This window comes from Cebus imitator, unplaced genomic scaffold (assembly GCF_001604975.1).
Source record: "Cebus imitator isolate Cc_AM_T3 unplaced genomic scaffold, Cebus_imitator-1.0 Scaffold896, whole genome shotgun sequence".
Classification (NCBI taxonomy): Eukaryota; Metazoa; Chordata; class Mammalia; order Primates; family Cebidae; genus Cebus; species Cebus imitator.
In genome coordinates, this window is record NW_016108211.1 from 64211 (window position 1) to 81229 (window position 17019).

General features: G+C 50.6%; 1 long non-coding RNA gene across 1 annotated transcript; it reads right to left on the reverse strand.

The window, feature by feature from the left end:
* Positions 1–4621: 4621 nt before the first annotated feature.
* On the reverse strand, positions 4622–16819 carry LOC108298155. Its single transcript, XR_001822463.2, has 3 exons — positions 16683–16819; positions 9305–9377; positions 4622–8313 (listed from the first exon to the last, which is right to left on the reverse strand). It is a non-coding gene; the product is annotated as an uncharacterized LOC108298155 (long non-coding RNA).
* Positions 16820–17019: the final 200 nt, after the last annotated feature.

Here is a 17019-nt window from a genome sequence, read left to right on the forward strand (position 1 = left end):
CTTCCATTTTTCCTTTGGCTACAGCCACTTGCTACTGGCTCCCCTCTTGCAGAAGGCAGCCTTCTGGGGTTGGCCATATTCCCTTGACCAGCAAAATGGAGGACAGCAAGGGGGCTAGCCAGCCCCTTTCCTCCTTCCTGGCATCTCCCTCCTGTTTTCTCTCCTTTGCTTGGATAAAGCAAAGACAGAAAAGCACATCTGCCTGAGCACATGTCCAACTAGTATTCAGATTCCAGTCTCTTCCCCTTGCATTCTTCTTGTAGGCACATGCAACCAGTGGTCCTCTTTGTGCCTGTCCCTCATTTAGATTCAGAATTGGTGAGGATCTCCATGGAGGAAGTGCGGAAAAAGCTGTTGTGTGCTCTGACCCAGTTATCACCTTCACCCTTCCCCCAACTCCTAACCTTCTGCAATCTTCTCTCATTGTCAGGGACAGTGGGAGAGAAATTGAAGAGAGAGGGCAGCAAAAGTAGTTCACCTCCCTTTTTAGGAAGCTCTGTGGGGAGGCGTCTGGTTCCAAGTATTTGTGGCTTTCTTTAGAATAGGGAGTAGTTAGCATTTTGGCTCTAGTGTCAATTTCTGGCCACAGAAAAACTCTTACTCAAGTTCCAAGTATATAAGCATCACACAAAAGCTAGAAATAGTAAAATAAACAATTGATGATTTGAGTAAAAAAAACCTTAAATTTCTTTATGTCAAAGTCTGACTTTAACAATGACAAACTGGAAAAATGTAATGTGTATGCCAAAGATTGTGATTCTTAGCATATAAAAAACTGTTGTAAATCAATAAGAAAAAGAGGAACATTTCAATGGAAAAATATGAACAAAAGATACTAACAGCAGGTAAGAGGAAAAAATTTTAATATAAAATTGAAAATAAAAAAATACTTAATTCCTACCAATTACCAAAGAGATGAAAAATCCAATAACTGAAATGCATTCTTGCTTAACAAACAACAAAGTATGTAGTGTGGCCAAAGGTTAAGAAACAGATACTTTTATATACTGTCAATTGATGCATAAATTGATATAACCCTTTCAGAGAATAATTTGGCAATAAATATCAAAAGCTTTAAAAGTTTGCATCCTTTTGGGGTCTGCAATTCTATTTTTATGATAAAAGAGGAAGCAAATGAATTTGAATCTATATGAAGAAATGGCTACAAGGGTGTTCACTGTAATACCTTTTTTTGTAAAAACTTGGAAACCACTGAAATATCCAGCAAAAGGTGATTGATTCAATAAATAATAAAATACATGCAACTACTAAATATAATGGTATATGAAAATACATAATGACATGGCAAGGTATTCAAAAGTTGCTTATAAACCAGTATTATGACAATATTACATTTTATAAAACAACTTTATATATGCATATGCATTGAAGAAAGAAGGAAACGATTTACTTCAAAATGTTAACTGAGGTATTGAGGGGTGCAGAGTGAAGGGAGAGAGAAGGAAGGCGGCAATTTTTCTTCTTTCTCTTTTGTATTCTCTATACTTTCTACCATGCATATGTACTTCATTTGTGTCAAGAAAATAAGCACTATGAATTATAGAAATATTATGTTAAAAGGAATTATTGGTAGAAAAAATGATGTGAAACTATGGATGAGTTTAGCACACAAATGCATGCTACAGCATCCAGCACACTAAGAGAGATGGTTCCATATCACAATTTGAGCCACCACAAAAACAATTTGGGCCACTTTTTATCAACTCCCTTGACATTGCTTAATTTCTTATACCAAAACTCTGTTCGGTAAATCTAAGACTAGGAAGAGCCAAAATAAAATGGATGAAGAGCACAACTCTGATGACGTGGTTTCTCCAAGAACAAAATTTAGGGTACATGCAGTAAAATAAACAGCAGAGCATGCTGGCAATTATCTATAAATAATATTTCTTAAAATTTCACTTTTGCTGAGTGGTTTTGTTAGTCCATTTGTACTGCTATAACAAAATATCTGAGACTAGGTAATTTATAAAGAACTGAGGTTTATTTCCTCACAGTTCTGGAGGCTGGGAAGTCCAAGATCAACACACTGACAGGTTCACTTGTCTGGTAAGGGCTGCTCTCTGCTTCCAAAATGGCACCTTGTTGCTGCATCCTCTGGAGGGGAGAAATGCTGAATCCTCCCATGACCCTCACACAGAAGGGCAAGCCAACCAAATACTGCCTCTTTTATAAGGGCTTTAATTCCATTCATGAGGAAGGAGCCCTCACTGCATAATCATCTCTTACAGACCCCACCTCTTAATACCATCACATTGGCAACAACTGAATTTTGGAGGGAACACATTCAAACCATAGAAGTGTAGCTATCCTCTTTGGCAAGTAGTCAGCATGCAGAGATTCCATGTTATCAATATAGTTGCATTCAGATGCTTTCAAATAAGCAGAGAGAGGGGTGATGTTGACTTCCTGTTGTGAAACTTGAATATTTGCTTCAAAGAAATCTATTTGGATTCGACATGGCAGTAGGCACACCCACCCAGTGGTCACCTATAGGCTAGGGTAATGCTTCCCTTAAAAAGTGCTTCTGGGTTGGCTTCCAACACATCGTTGATCTGGGAGATTATTGATTTTGCATCTTTTCTCAAAGTCCAACTTTTCTCCTTTCCCTCCCTTGTCACCTCCTCAGCCTTATCATCCCTTCCTTTTCCTTTTTCCCTTCCCATTCCTTTTCTGCTCTCTATCATTTTTCATCTTCCACAAGCTTTCCGGCTTGTTCTCCACAAGCCTGTATGTGGCACCCTGTGCCTTTACACTCAGAAGGTAGGTTTTAATAACATGAGAAGACAAAAGGATATTGAGCAAAGATTAGCTGCCTGGGCAGTGCATATTAAGTAAGGAAACAAGCACATTAATTACAAAGATGAGACTGTTTTCTTTCATTTTGTTTTAACAGCCTGATAAGGGCTCGCTGGGAAGTGACCAGCATCTGATGTGACAGAAAACCACTGTTTCCACCCAAGGGAAATGATTTCTGATGCTCTCTGTTCCTTTTCTTTTGCAGCCTTACTCTGGTAAGTTTGTAGGACAGGCCTGAGACTGACAATAATTTTCTCGGGGTTACCTGATGCTTTTTTTCTGGCATTTTCCCCTGATGAGCCACACTCATTCTTCGAGGAGCATTTACACAACATTAACTTGGAAAAGTCAGAAAAAGCTATCCTTTTCCTTGATCCAGCTTGTAATACCCTTGAAGGAAGCAGCTAAATGTTCCATGCTCATTAATTGCCACCAATTGAGCTACCCCCCAGGAGACTAAAACCTTTCTATGTATCTTTTTGAGTTCTCTAAGGAGGAAAGGAATACTGCCTATGCTAAAAAATATATGTCTTTAAATGTGTTACAGTCAAGCAGATGTCAAAGTGAGAGCAGCTCCACGCTGTGACTCTTAGTTATCATGCATTGGGATTTATAAATGAAAACACACAAGGATTCATATTCAATTGCTTCAAAAAGATCAAATATGCTCATGTGGTTTGGTGACAGATCTTTACTGCTGAGGTCACAGATAAAAGTCAAGCATGAATTTTCTTTTCCGTAAGTAAGCTGACAAAGAATCCTTCAGAATTGTTTGTATCTTACCACACAGCTTTGGCTGTCTCTGTTTAGCCAAAGGAGTCCATTTGAGAAAAAGTATCAACAAGGAACTACGGGGCCACAGCTTTTGCATGCAGGTTGTCCAGTTCATCAGTAGTTTTCTGTTGCTTTTTCTGATGATCCTGAGAGGAATGGATCATAAATAATATCTGAAGAGGAGTTTTATAAAAAGACACAAGGTGGTTTGTTCTAGGTAAGAAGAATTGTTAGTGGCCAGTGCCCATGCTTATGCCATCTAAAAAGCAGACTTTAACCAGTTTTTTTTTTTTTAAAAACAAAAAACTGTTTTATTGGAGTATAATTTGCATACAATAAAATTCACCTATCTGAATGGGTGAATCCTGCTTTAAAGGGTAACATGAAACACTGAAAACCTTAAAGATTGTTCAGTTTGATGAAATATGCCTTACCTAGATAAAATTTGTTTTATTTTAGTCATCAGTTATAAGACTTGTTGGACCTATTTTCATATGATATACCTCTCCAGGCCTCAGTTTTCTTCTTCTGTAAAAGTGGGAGAGTATCTACCTATTAGGGCTATTGTAAATGTAAATTTGAGAGGGTGCATCTAAAGTACATTTAGTACAGAGCTGGCTACATGATACAAATTCAGCAAATTACTCCCCCTACCCACTAGATGTCAGTGTTCTGTTTGTGGCTTCGCCAGAAAGTTAACGCATTTTGTAAAACTGATTTTCAAAGAAAGTGGTTGTGGAGATTTCAGGGAAAACAGTATACTTCTGAAATATTTTGGACAATTAGTATAGTCTTTTCTGTATACTTTTGTTGAGGGAGGAAGGGTGGGGGCAGTGAGCTGCAGTGTGTATCTGGAAATCATCACCAATGCATAAGGAACGGGGTCATTCTTCTACCCCATCTGGGAGGCCCCATACATAGGCCCAGAGGAGCTGGCTCTGTCTCTGTAGAGTGACCTTGGGGCCTGTGACCAAATGGTTAGATAACCTCATAAGAGACCTAGAGTTCAGTTCATCTAGCTGAGTTTTCAATTTCTGCAAAGGAGTGTGGTCCTAGGAGATAAGAATTCCATGAAAAGAATCAAGTTTGAACATTTTCTGAGTTAGAGGGAAAGTGTATGCATGTATCTGATGAGCCAAAAACATGCAAAATTAAATGAGGTAAATTACCTCAGTGACGGTGACAAAATCTAATCTGGCTTGAAAATGTGACTTACATCAGAAGAATAGGATGTGCCCATCCATTTGAAAGTTTTGAAGTTGCTGTTAGAAAGAATAAATATAGCCTGACTTGTTCCATCAGCATCATAGTAAAACATTCAGTCATGTCCTGGCCAATCCCAAAAATTACATGGGAAGCAAATCTCCAAATTGTATGGCATAACATAAACTTACTTAGTGGATTAGTAGCCTCTAATTCTAGAAAAATTTAGGATTAAGGGTAAAAGTGTTTCAGATAATCAGAATAGTAATATTATCATATTTTTGTCTTAAAGCATTAGTACATATTTAGAATTTAAAGTATTTGTAATGTTTAAAAAATGTAATCTCTTTAGAGTGTTGGGACAGACTTTTAATTCAAATTTTAAACTATGTCATTGAGTAATTAATTTAGATTTATGATATTAAATTGAAATCTTGCTAAGTTTATAAGCCGATTTAGAATATTTAACATGCTTAAGTATTGTTCTGTTTATAAGCTTAATTTATTAGATTTGTAAGCATGACTTAAGTACTTGAAAGGTTTGTTTGATAATTGTAGTTTTCAAAAAGGAGAAGAAATTGAATCTATAAATGTATAAATTTAGTTAAAAATGCTTAAAGGCATTCATTTAAGTTTTACATGGAACCAACGTTATTTAAGGGCTTTTTAAAAGATTTTTAAAAGCTTTACTAGTTTTTAATAAGTTTTACTAGCTTTAAACATTGGACAAAATTTTAAGCCTTTAAAAACTTAAATAATTAGATATTTAAATTTCTAACTTTAATAAATTGAATGTTGCTTTTCAAAACACACATAGAATATTCTTCTCTAGACACAGAAACCACTCTTAAGGATATGCATGCAAACATACACATAACAATGTCTACAGAAACAGGTGACTAGATGAAGACAGAGTGTTGACAGAAGGAGTAATTTTTCTTTCATTCCATGCTGTGCGGCAGTGAGGAGGTAGGGAAAAGGTCTTCTCCATGCCCCACCCCACGTCAGGAATAAATTAAAATTATCTGAAAATTCTTTCAAACTAGATTCAGGAGGTGGGGTTTGTGTCTCTTCCCTTGGGTCTATGCAGGTTCTGTGACTGCCTAAACAACATTTAGTAAAGCTGATTGTGCAGCTACTCAGGTTCCAGCAATGCCACTGCTGGGTGTACATCCCAGGAGAACTCACTTATGTGTATACAAGGAGACGTGCTGGAGAATGCTCGTAGTTACAGAACCAACCGACAGTGGCATCCACAGAAGAATGGAGACATAATTCATGGTATATGCATGCATCAGAGTGCTCTGCATAGTGGAAAAGAAATGAACTGGAGTTACATATATCAACATGGACACCTCTCACAGACAAAAGACTAAGAGAAAACAGTAAAATGTAGAATAGTGTTTCTCAATCTTTTTTTTCATTATCACCTCCCAAAGAGCCTTTTTTAGACTTTTTCCTAATCCTCCCATGAAATTTTAATAGCTAAGATATATTGTATACCTCTTTATGTACTCTATGTATATCTGTGCTTTATATATCAGAAGAGTAAGATCCACTCAACAAGAACCAATTTTCACTCCCTTGGGGACAATATTGTCCTGAGTTTGCATGACATAGAAAATTACACAAACTATGATACTATTTATGTAGCATTTAGAAGCATGCAAAGCGTAACACTGTGCTTTGGATCCATACATATATGGTAAAGACATAAAGGAGTGCATGGGAAGGCTGAATACCAATTTCAGTAGAGTGGTGACTTTATGGGGGCAAAGGAGAGAGGAAAATGAAATTGTAGAAGGGTGCATTGGGGACTTCAGGTGTGTTGATGGGTACATGGGTGTTGTTGATACTTCAGGTAGGGATTCCAGAGGGTGGGGCTGCAGACCCCCTGTTTCATACATACTGGTTTTTAACTAGCTTTCCTCTATCTGAAAATTTCCTCTGACCTTACAAGAAAGAAAGCGCCCATGGGGCCCCATGTCAGTGCTGGCCACGAGGCCCTGTGTGTAAATTCAGGTGCCCTATTTCCTGGTGGGACAGTCACAGCCAGGCCTCACATCTGGTGAGCCAGGCAGGGGCTGGGATTTTGGAGACACAGGCCAGTGGCCACGGAGCCAGGCAGGGCGTGGAGCGGAGGGGGTCAGGTGTGGCCTGTGGCCCACAAGAGCCAGGGCCACACCTGCAGAGGCAGCTGCCACTCAGCTCCAGCTGGTCTGTCACCAGAAGCCAACAGCTTTGAAAGTGAAGTCTGTCACTTTTTAAGTGGTGGCAAAGAAGTCAAGGCATTCAAAAGTGCCCTGCATGGGCCACACGGACCCTTCCATGGGCCGCCACATTGAGGCTGCACTTGTGTCTGTGGCCAACTTGTGGGTCTTGGCCCTCCTCCCTGCCAGGCTGGGCTGGGCACCAGGAGAGGTGAGTCCAGGAACACCCATCTCCACCCACTGGAAACAAACCTGGTGAGCTCCCCCTGGCCTGTGACCCTTCCCAGTCCCCATGGGAGAGAGTCCAGCCTCCGAGGCTGGCTTCCCAAGGTCCAGCACAGGCTCCCGCCAGGCCAGCCTCATGCCAGGCCACACCCAGACACCGGCTCTGCAACTCTTATAATTTCACATGCAGGCAGGAGAGGGGTTAAGAGCATGGGGCTTGGAAACAGATGTTGGTTCAAATCCTAACCTTGCCATTTTGCTCTAGATGGCAGGAAAAAAAACCCCCAAAACCAAAAAGTCCGCAGTGTTCCACAGAGGTGATTTCCTCCACGAAAGCCCGGCTTCCCCAGAATCTGCTGCCGTCTCTCCTCCTTCTCTTCAGCCACGGTGTCCCCTCCTCCCAGAAGCTTGCCTGAACCCCTGGTCTGGGTCAGGTGTCTCCTCCGGGCTCCCCCATCCAAGCCCTGACCACTGGGGACTGTCACCCTATGGGAATGGGTCTGTCCCCCACTTCCAGGAGCTCTGGAAAGGCTCGAGGGTGGGATGGGTGTTGTCCGGGGACAGGAGCATAGTGCCCAGGGCATGAGGCTCAGGTTGGAGGCTGGTATGGGGGCTGTCAGATGGGTCATGGAAGCCTCAGGTTGGGGTGGCATGGGGTTCTCAGAACTTGGAGCCAGTGGGTACAGGGTGGGTGAAGGGCCAGCCTTGGACCCAGGATCAGGGTGGAAGTTGGGGTTGTGTCTCTGTTTCCATGTAAGTGAGAAGGTGTTGGTTACAGGGTCGAGTGTGGGGTGAGGGCCAGGCCACTCTGGGGGTGGGTGTGGGCTGGGGGAGGTGGTGGTGGGTGCTGCATACCTTGGGGGCCCTGGGCTGGATGGAGGTGAGGCAGGCAGGGTCGACGAGGGGCTTGGGCCATCAAGCCGACTCCTCCATCAGGCTCTGCCACTGGCGGGGCAGCCCGGTGAGCTTCTGCTCGTGCTGGTCGAAGCCCATGTGCATACGGTGCTCAAAGTTGGGTGGCGCAGAGATATCCACCCGCTTCTTCCTCTTCCCAGACATGGTGCCAGGGTCTCAGTGCAGCCTGTGCGAGGGAATCACGGTGGCTGAGTGGCAGCAGCGAGCCTGCCCCGTCTTCTCCTCTGCCGCTAACCAGACTCTTCCACCCTCATCTTCCACCGGGACCCACAGGAGGCTGCAGCCTCCTTCCGGTCTCCCTGCTCACCCCCTGCCCCATCTGCATGGCACACGCAGCCAGAGGGCACCTGTGAGCACCTGAGGGCCACGTCCCTCTGCTCAGAACCTTCCTGCCTGTCTCTTATGGGCCCACAAGGCCCCGTCACCTCTCTGTTCTCATCCCCTGGAAACCTCAGGGCCTTTGCAGGGGCTGATCCCTCTGCCTGGAGCTCACTTCCCAGTGTCTGCACAGGGCTGCCCCTCCCCTCCTTCAGTTCTCAGAGCAGCAAGGACTCCTTTCCTGACCACCCCAAGTTCGACACCAGCCTGGCCAGCATGGTGAAACCCCATCTCTATTAAAAATATAAAAATTAGCGGGGCATGATGGCATGCACCTGTAATCTCAGCTATTTGGGAGACTGGGGCAGGGGAATTGCTTGAACCCGGGAGGCGGAAGTTGCAGTGAGCCGAGATCGAGCCACTGCACTCCAGCCTGGGCGACAAAGCGAGACTCTGTCTCAAAACAAAACAAAACACCACAAAGGGGCCGAGGGGAGACATGCTGGTGGAGGTGTCCCACAGAGGGCCGGGAGAAAGACGGGAAGGGGAGCCAGGCGGCCAGAGTTCCACTCTCCACCACGTGCTGCCGTGACCGTGGGCAAGTGACCATCTCTCTGTGCTGTGGATGAACCCCCACAGGGCTGCTGTGAGGGGTAGTGGGTGACTGGGAGCAAAGAGCTTGGGGCAAGGCTGGGCATATGCCAGGGGGCCTGTCTGTGGGGGCCACTGTGGTGGCTGGGGTGGTCCCCACATGCCTGTGGGAGGAGGGGCCCAGGTTTTGCTCTCCTGGAAGGCCCCATCCCAGCTGTTCCAGGCCTGGGCCCTGGAGCTGCACATACCTGGTCTGATGCTGGTGGGACAGAAGTGCCCTCAGGCAGGTGACCTCTCCTCTGGGGGCATTGGGTTACTCATCTGTAAAATGAGAAGAATGCATCAGTTCACTCATTCGTTCATTCATTCAGTAATCACTCAGCAATGGGCCTCCTCTGTGGCCACTGCAGTGACCCAGACAGCTTTTGACCTCATGGGAAGTTCATGTGGGGCACAGACCTGTCCCCACGCAGCAGCAGCTCAGAGTGGTCAGGGCTGAGTGGTGGGAGCACAGGACCCTGGAGGGATGTCAGGGTGGGCAGCAGGGAGGCTTCCTGGACGAGGGGAAGTGTGGAGACCAATGGATGAGGGGATACGCAGGTGGAGTTTCTGTCTTGTTCCCGGCTGGCTCCCCCGCACCTGGCATGGCGCCCAGCCCAGAGAGTCCTATGGCCTAGTGAGAGGATGGAGGACACGCAGATGCACGTGGCCCCTCCACACCTGCTCCTTCTCCCAGCTCAGGCTGCTTTCCTGGGAGCAGCCGGGAAGGTGAGGCCCTGAGGTAGGCCCATCGATGGGAGCCAGCCAGGGGAACCGGTTTGGCAGCGGGAGCCCCATGGGAGGTGGCTGGGGACCCGGCAGACAACCTGTCTCAACTGGTCCCAAGAGGCCAGCCAGCGGGTGGTCAGAGCCAGGCCTGGCCAGGGCCCCTGAGGTTGGCCCAGTTTCCCTGCTTGCCCTGGGGCCTGGGATGGAGGGCAGGCAGTGGGGAGGGGCTCCTTCATCTCTGCCCAGACCCTTCTCTGAGCCCAATGCCAGTGCCCTGAGCAGTGCCCACCCCTCCCTCACAGCCTTCTAGCCCTGCCCATCCCCGGTGGCCCTAACCTATTCTCTCACAGTTTTCCAGGCCCAGCTCCTAGGGTCATCCACACACCCCGACCGTCCCCAACTCCCCACTCTGCCTGTCACTCCAGATCTGCGCCCTATGTCCTGCAGCCTCTCTGTCCTCCCAGAGGTCCCTCCACCCTCTTTGGCCCCATGCCCTTCATCGTGAACTTGTGGCCCCCACCCATGCCGCTCCCTCCCCACTTTGGGGCACTAGGCAGTTCCCACAGCCACAGGAATAGGATCAGCCATATGACCCTTCGATAAGCCCAGAGGGCGGAGAGTGGGGCAGATCCTGAGGTCCGGGATGCCTGGGACTGGCGGGAGCAGCCTGGAGGGTGGGCGGCCGACCCAGCTAGCAGCACAGGGGCTGGGGATGTCCTCTAAAGCCTGTGCTCCTGCCCTCCCACCCATAAACCCCCAAGGGAAGAGGGCAAGGGACACGCCTCCAGATGTTTGCCCGGGGCCACCCCTTCCCTCTGGGCACTGCACAGAGGGCAGGACAGAGGAACTGACCATGTTTATAATGACCAGGCAGGGGCCCCACCCCGGCCCCTCCTGGGCAGCTCCAAGTGCTGCTAGCTCCCCTAGCAGGCGCTCCCTTCCCACCGTATGCTCCTGACCTCATGGGGGCCCACAGAGGCAGTGCTGGGCCTGGGAGGAGGGAGAAGAGCTGAGCAGAAAGGCTGGGCCTGCCCAGGTGGCAGGGAGGGAAGGGTAGGGGCTGGGTTTCCAGGCCAGCTCCAAGCTTGGCAGTCAGGCTGCCGAGGGCTCCAAACCTCAGCAGGAATCCTATGCCCTGCCCTGTGTGACCTCACTTTCTGTGTCTGAAATGCAGCTCTAAACCAATCCGGGACCTCAATGTGTGGCCCTGTGTGAGCAACTCAGCCACGCTGTGCCTCAGTTTCCTCCTCTGTTCAAAGATGGTGATGACAGTAGCTGCTTTCTGGCGTTTTTTAAGGAATTAGGGAGAACACAGGGCATGGAAGGCCTGGGCCAGAGACTGCGGCTGGGATCGGAGCCAAGGCAAAGCACACACAGCAAGTGCTCAGTAAGTATGGTCACCATTACAATAGCAGCCAGCACTTACTGAGCACCTACTGTGTACCAGCCCTCTTCCGGGCACTTTACCCGGAGTCCCACATCTGACCCTGGAGGGAGGGGACATTATAAGCCCCGGATTACAGACATGGAAAACAAGGCACAGAGAGGGGCCTCATTAACCAAGGTGACCCAGCTAGAGTGACAGGGTGGACACCAGACTCCAGGCCTGTCTGCAGAGATGTGCGGGTCCCCGCCCTGCTGTGCGTCTCATCCTGTTCCATCCTCACAAGCATCCTCATCCCAATTCACAAGTGAGGAAACTGAGGCCCAGAGAGGGGAAGGCCCTTGTCCAGGGCACACAGACAGTGAGAAGCAGTGAGGATTTGAACCTGGATGGTTGTGTGTGGAAAGCACTGAAGGCTGAGCTCTTACTTGCCTGTCCTGCTGCCCTGGAGGGCCGGGGTGACGCTGTTGGCTTTGCCTATTACTATTTGTTATTATTAGTATCACCTCCCAAGGCTGGTCCTGGCTCCCCTCTCCCTCAATCCCTCCTCATTCTTTCTGTCCACCCCCAGACCTTGCCTTTCCTCTTCTGGCCTAGTCTCTGCTGAGTGAGGGTCCCTCCCTCCTGTCTGACCTGTCCTGGACCCCATGGGTAATGGGAAGGAGCACCAAGTGGGCTCCCGGGCTCCCACCTCCATCATGGCTGTTTACCACACTTTCCCACAGGCCTCTGCAGCAGGAAAGATGCTTAAAACCAATCCCCACCACCAAATGTGGCCTGAGGCTCAGCTTGGTGCCCCCACCACCATCGCTGCCACTACAAGGGACCATGGCCCAGAGCAGACACTGCCGCTGAGCTCACCCTCAACCTCAGTGCCCTCAACCTCAGTGGAGTAGCCATTCTGAGCCCCATTTTGCAGACGTAGAAATGCAGGCCCACAGAGGTAAAATCTCTCACTAAGTTCACCAAGCAGAGTTGGGCCCGGAAGCCAGTCCTGCCCACTCTGGAGTCCACAGCCTGGAATCCTTTCCTAGCCCCCACGATGCCTCCTCGTGGCCTGAGAGTCCCCACAGGACACACCCATCACCAGGCTGCCCTCCTCTCCTCCTAGGCACCCCTGGGCTCTCTGTGCCCCAGCCACACGGGCCCCCCTGCTGTTCCTCAAATCCGAGACATGGTTCCACCTCAGGGCCTTTGCACGGGTGAGTGCCCCACCTGAGTTCTCCTCTCACTGGTCCCTAGGCAGCTCTCTCCTCCCTGACTCCCACGCTCGCCTGTGCTCACAGGCTCTGCGCCTGTCCTGTCGCCCTCTCGCCTGTCTCTGCCTTATCTTCCCTCAGGGCTCTTACCATGTATATGAAGCGCGCTCGTGTGTGTGTGTGTGTGTGTGTGTGTGTGTGTGTGTGTGTGCACGCGCATGTGCGCAGGTCTGTCTCCTTCACTGTACTATAATCTCCAAGGGTAGAGCTGGGCTGTGCTGGTTACCACCGGGACCAGCAATCAGAAAGAATGTTACAAGGCCTCACCCAGCCTCCAACTTTCACCTCTGTCCTCCCTACGGAGAGGTTCCAGTCAGTACAGTTCTCTTTCCCAGCTGTCAGCCCCCGCACCTGCCCCCAAGGGCAGTTGGGGCAAAGCTGCAGTCACCGTCCCGGATGCCTGAGGGGGTAAAAGTGAAAGCCCTCCCAGCCTGCCTTCTCCTCTGAGCGTGGGGACTCGGTGGGGACAAGGTCCCAGCTAAGCCAGTCGTGTGAACCATCTCCCCATCTGTTTCCAAGCAGCCTGGTGGGTGGGTGGGTCCATAAACCTCCCATCTCATGGCCGAGGAAATCGTTTCAGCGAGGGCCACAAAGCTGTGAAAGCAGGACTTGGAAGGAAGGGAGGCCTGGAGCCTGCTGGGAGCACAGTGGTCCAGCCCTGGGGGCGCCACTTGGCAACCACAGGGAAAGGGTTCCAGCTTTTCTACTGCTAGGCATGTGCCGGAGAGACTCTGGCCATGGTCTACAGGGACACACGTTCCAGAAGGCCTGTCACTGCAATATTACAGCCCCAACAGGAGACCACCTCAGTGGCCAACAACAGGTGAAGAGCCAACTCCCGTGTGACACCATCACAAAAAGACATAGCAGCAGAAAAAAATGAATGGCCCGGCCCAGACCACCACACATCCCCATGGAGGGAGAGCCAGACTCCAAGATTCAGCTCAAAGCCTGGTGCAGGGGTGTGCACCTGTAATTCCAGCTACCCACGAGGCTGAGGCGGGAGGACCTTGAGCCCAGGAGTTAGAGTTCAGTCTAGGCAACCCAGCAAGACCCCATCTCTAATATCCCTATAATATTGAGCATACAGAGCAAGTTGTAGAATGACATATTTATGGTGACACCATCTATCTGAACTGTGAAGCAACGATGGGCAGCCCCGCTGGCTGTTAAGAACTGCCCAGACAGGGCGCTTCCAAAAGACTGAGGCCAGCCCCAGCCCAGACCAAGTAAGTTGGCAAGAAAATTTCCATGGTGGGCCTGGGCCAAAGCATCTTTTCAAAGCTCTCTGGGGGGTTCCACTGTGCAGCCAGGGGCAAGGGCTATTGTTGGTGAATACATTCAAAGGTAGTAAAAGCATGAAAGGCTGCAGAGGAATGGTGACTGCCAAACCCAGGACGGTCGCTGCCCCTGGAAGGGAGGGGGAAGGGGTGTGAGGAGGAGACCCTTGGCCTCTCTCTAACTGTGTCACGGTGCGTTCTGTCCCAGGCCAGGGGCTGGCTGGATGCACAAGTGTTTCATTATACTGAAAGCCCTGCTTTTTCCCCTAGCCCAGCGTGTGTCAAAGAAATAAAAGTGGCAAATAAGAAATCATTTGTCCAAGGTTGGTAAGTGACAAGGGAGGGACCTGAATATGAGTCTCCAATGCCCAAGCCCTATCCTTCCTTATCTGTGCCAAATGCCGAGATGCTGAGTGAGCTGGCACCACAAGGCTGGAAGTCTGGGCCAGCCTCAGAGAGCTGCCTGGCAGTGTGCCGGCTCCCCGACCCCAACAGAGCCAGGTGGGGATGGGGTGCGGCCAGAGAAAGCCAGGAGGCAGGAGGAGCGAGGGCCTCCACCGTCTCTCCCCAGGCAGCCGAGGGGCGGCAGCAGCAGCAAGACTAATGCTGACACAGCAACTACTGGATGCGGGGCCTTGGGCCACAGCTCTCTGCCCGGCATCCTCACAGCAATTCTATGAGGCAATGCTAACGCTATGCCCATTTTGCAGAAGAGGAAACAGAGGTCCTCCCGCACCCTGTGAGTGATGGAGCAGGGTATGTACCAGGTATTCTTGGCCCAGCACTGCTCTCCGAATCACACTCCATCACAGCCTCACGCAGCTCCACACATCGGTACTCCTCAGCCCTCTCCTGCTCCCACTGTCCCTCCCAGGCTGAGCCCCCTCAGGGTCTCACCCGGAACCTGCATAGGCTCCAAGCTCCATGTTGCCCTGGATCCCCAGCTCCGCACCGTCCACTCACTCCAGGGCCTCTGTACACTGCTCCTCTGCCTGGTGAGCCCATTCCCAGCCCTCCTCCTCATCCTTCAGAGCCTTTCCAGGGGAAAGGGACTCGGGCTTCAGCCCAGGGTAGGGGCACACTCCCAGCTCCCTGAATATGTCCTCGAAAACGACATCACCGTTTGTACAGACGTAGCCTTGCGTTACTGGCTGAGGGGCTGGTTCCACTCTGCTCCCATCAGGGGACTGTGTGCCCGCTGAGGCTAGGGGCTCTGTGGGTCTTGTCCCCGGCCCCACTCCCAGCACCCGGCGCAGTGCGCAACAGTCAACCCCCAGCAACTATCCTCTGCAGACCGGGCAGGGCTTCAGCAGGACCAGGACCGAGGCAAGGAACCCCATAGCGTAATTCCACCAGGCACCCTAATAAACAAGGTAAGGAGGGAGGGAAGGGCTGGGCAGATGAGAGAATGAGAGCCTGCAGCCAGTGCGAGCCAGGGTGGTCCCAGGCCAGCTGAGAGTGAGCGACCTGTCGGTGACAGAGGACGGGGTGGGGAAAGGATTCCCAGCAGAAGGAACAGGAAGGTCAAAGAACAGGTGGAAGGCACAGGCCCGGAGTTAGAGAACAGCAAATGGGCCAGGGAGAAATGGGCAGAGCCATAGAAGTGAGGTGGAAGTGACTGAGGACCACAGTGAGACCTTAGGGTTTTAAGAACAGTGAACACCCAACTCTGCCCGGGGTACCACCCAGGGACACCCTCCCCAGTAAGAAACTCATCCGGCTCCCTTGCTTGGACTCCAGGCCACCCACAAACACCCCACTCCCATAGGCCCACAGGAATATTCCCTGCCAGATCACACCCTTCCAAGGAAACCAAGCAGACAATCCGATCCTGTCCAGGGAGTGGCCCAGCCCTGCCCAGGCCCCTGCTTCCAGGAAAGACCTAATGGCTGGCTGCGGACAAGGTGGCAACCAGGGGCAGGAGCCCTGGAATCACCCAGGCCCAGCTTCGATTCTCACTCTGCCTTCGGCAGAAGCTTCTGAGCCTCACTTTTCCCACCTGTAAAGCAGGTTCATCCTGAGCACTCACTTCACAAGAGTGCAGCAGGGGTGAAATGAGCCCTGGCACACAGGGCGTGGAGCACAGTGTGAGCCCTCATTAAACATTAGCCGAACTTATGATGATTTCAGGGCTCTGGGCCAGAACTCCAGAGTTGGAATCCCAGCGCATAACTTATGCATCAGGTGACCTTGGGCAAATCACATGACCTCTTAATACCGGGTTAAGACCCTCTAAGACTAGTGAGGACTGAATAGGCCAATACAAGTAAAGCATTAAAAAGAGGGTGTAGCCCATAGTAAGTGCTTCATTAGTGTTTCCTACTGTTATTTGCGGGAGGGTTCCCCCTTCTCCAGCCACCAGGAAGCATCTCTGACCACGCTGCTGGACTCGCCCCCCGCCCCCCGCCCCCGTCCCCTGCAATGCGCCCCTCCTTGGGTTTTAGTTTCTGAGTCTGGGAAACACCTGCATCGCTGTCAGATTCTGAACTTTGCACCTTCTAGGCATGCCCCAACTTTGATGCCCTAAAAGATGCCCCGGAACCTAAAACTCATTCATCTACTCCGCGGGGGCAGCTTTAAACCTCCAACCTGGCGCCCCCGGAGCGGTGACCTCTGACCCTCGTAGGCGGAGCGTCCCCTCAAATTGGAAACTTTGGCCTTACCTTTTTTGGGACTTGCCCAGATCCCCTGGAACGCGCACCCAATTCGAATTTCAGACTTTGCGCTCCCCTTCGCCACGCCCCCTTCCCTAGTTTGACCTCCGAGCTCCACTACCCCTCCCTCCAGTCAGCGTTAACGCCCGACCCCTCGGAAGCGACCCGTCCCTCCACCGGTGAACTTTGACCCCGGCGGCCCCGCCCCCTCCTCGCGGAAATGCCGTCCCGCCGCCAGCACCCGGCCCACTACCAGCCCCTGGCTGGACCCCTTATCCTACCGGCTCGGCGCCGCAGTCGCTCGCGGCCTAGATGCTCGGCCTGGAACTTCGCGCCCTCGCGCCTCCTTCAGCTCTCTCGCGCCGCGGCCATCGCGGTTACTGCTGCCGCCATGTTGAATCCCCAAGGAATATCCGGGGCTTCCCCCCGCCCCCACCGCCCACCAGTCCCCATAGCAACGATGCTGGCCGGCAGGGGGCAGGACCAAAGCGGGGGCGGAGCCGGGCTACTCGCCAAGCCCGCTCCAGCCTCCGATTGGTGCAGAGCGTCCAATCGAAGACATTGGGGCAGAAAATGCCAAGCGCGGTTCGGAAATTTTGGAAAAAGTGCGGGAAGGTT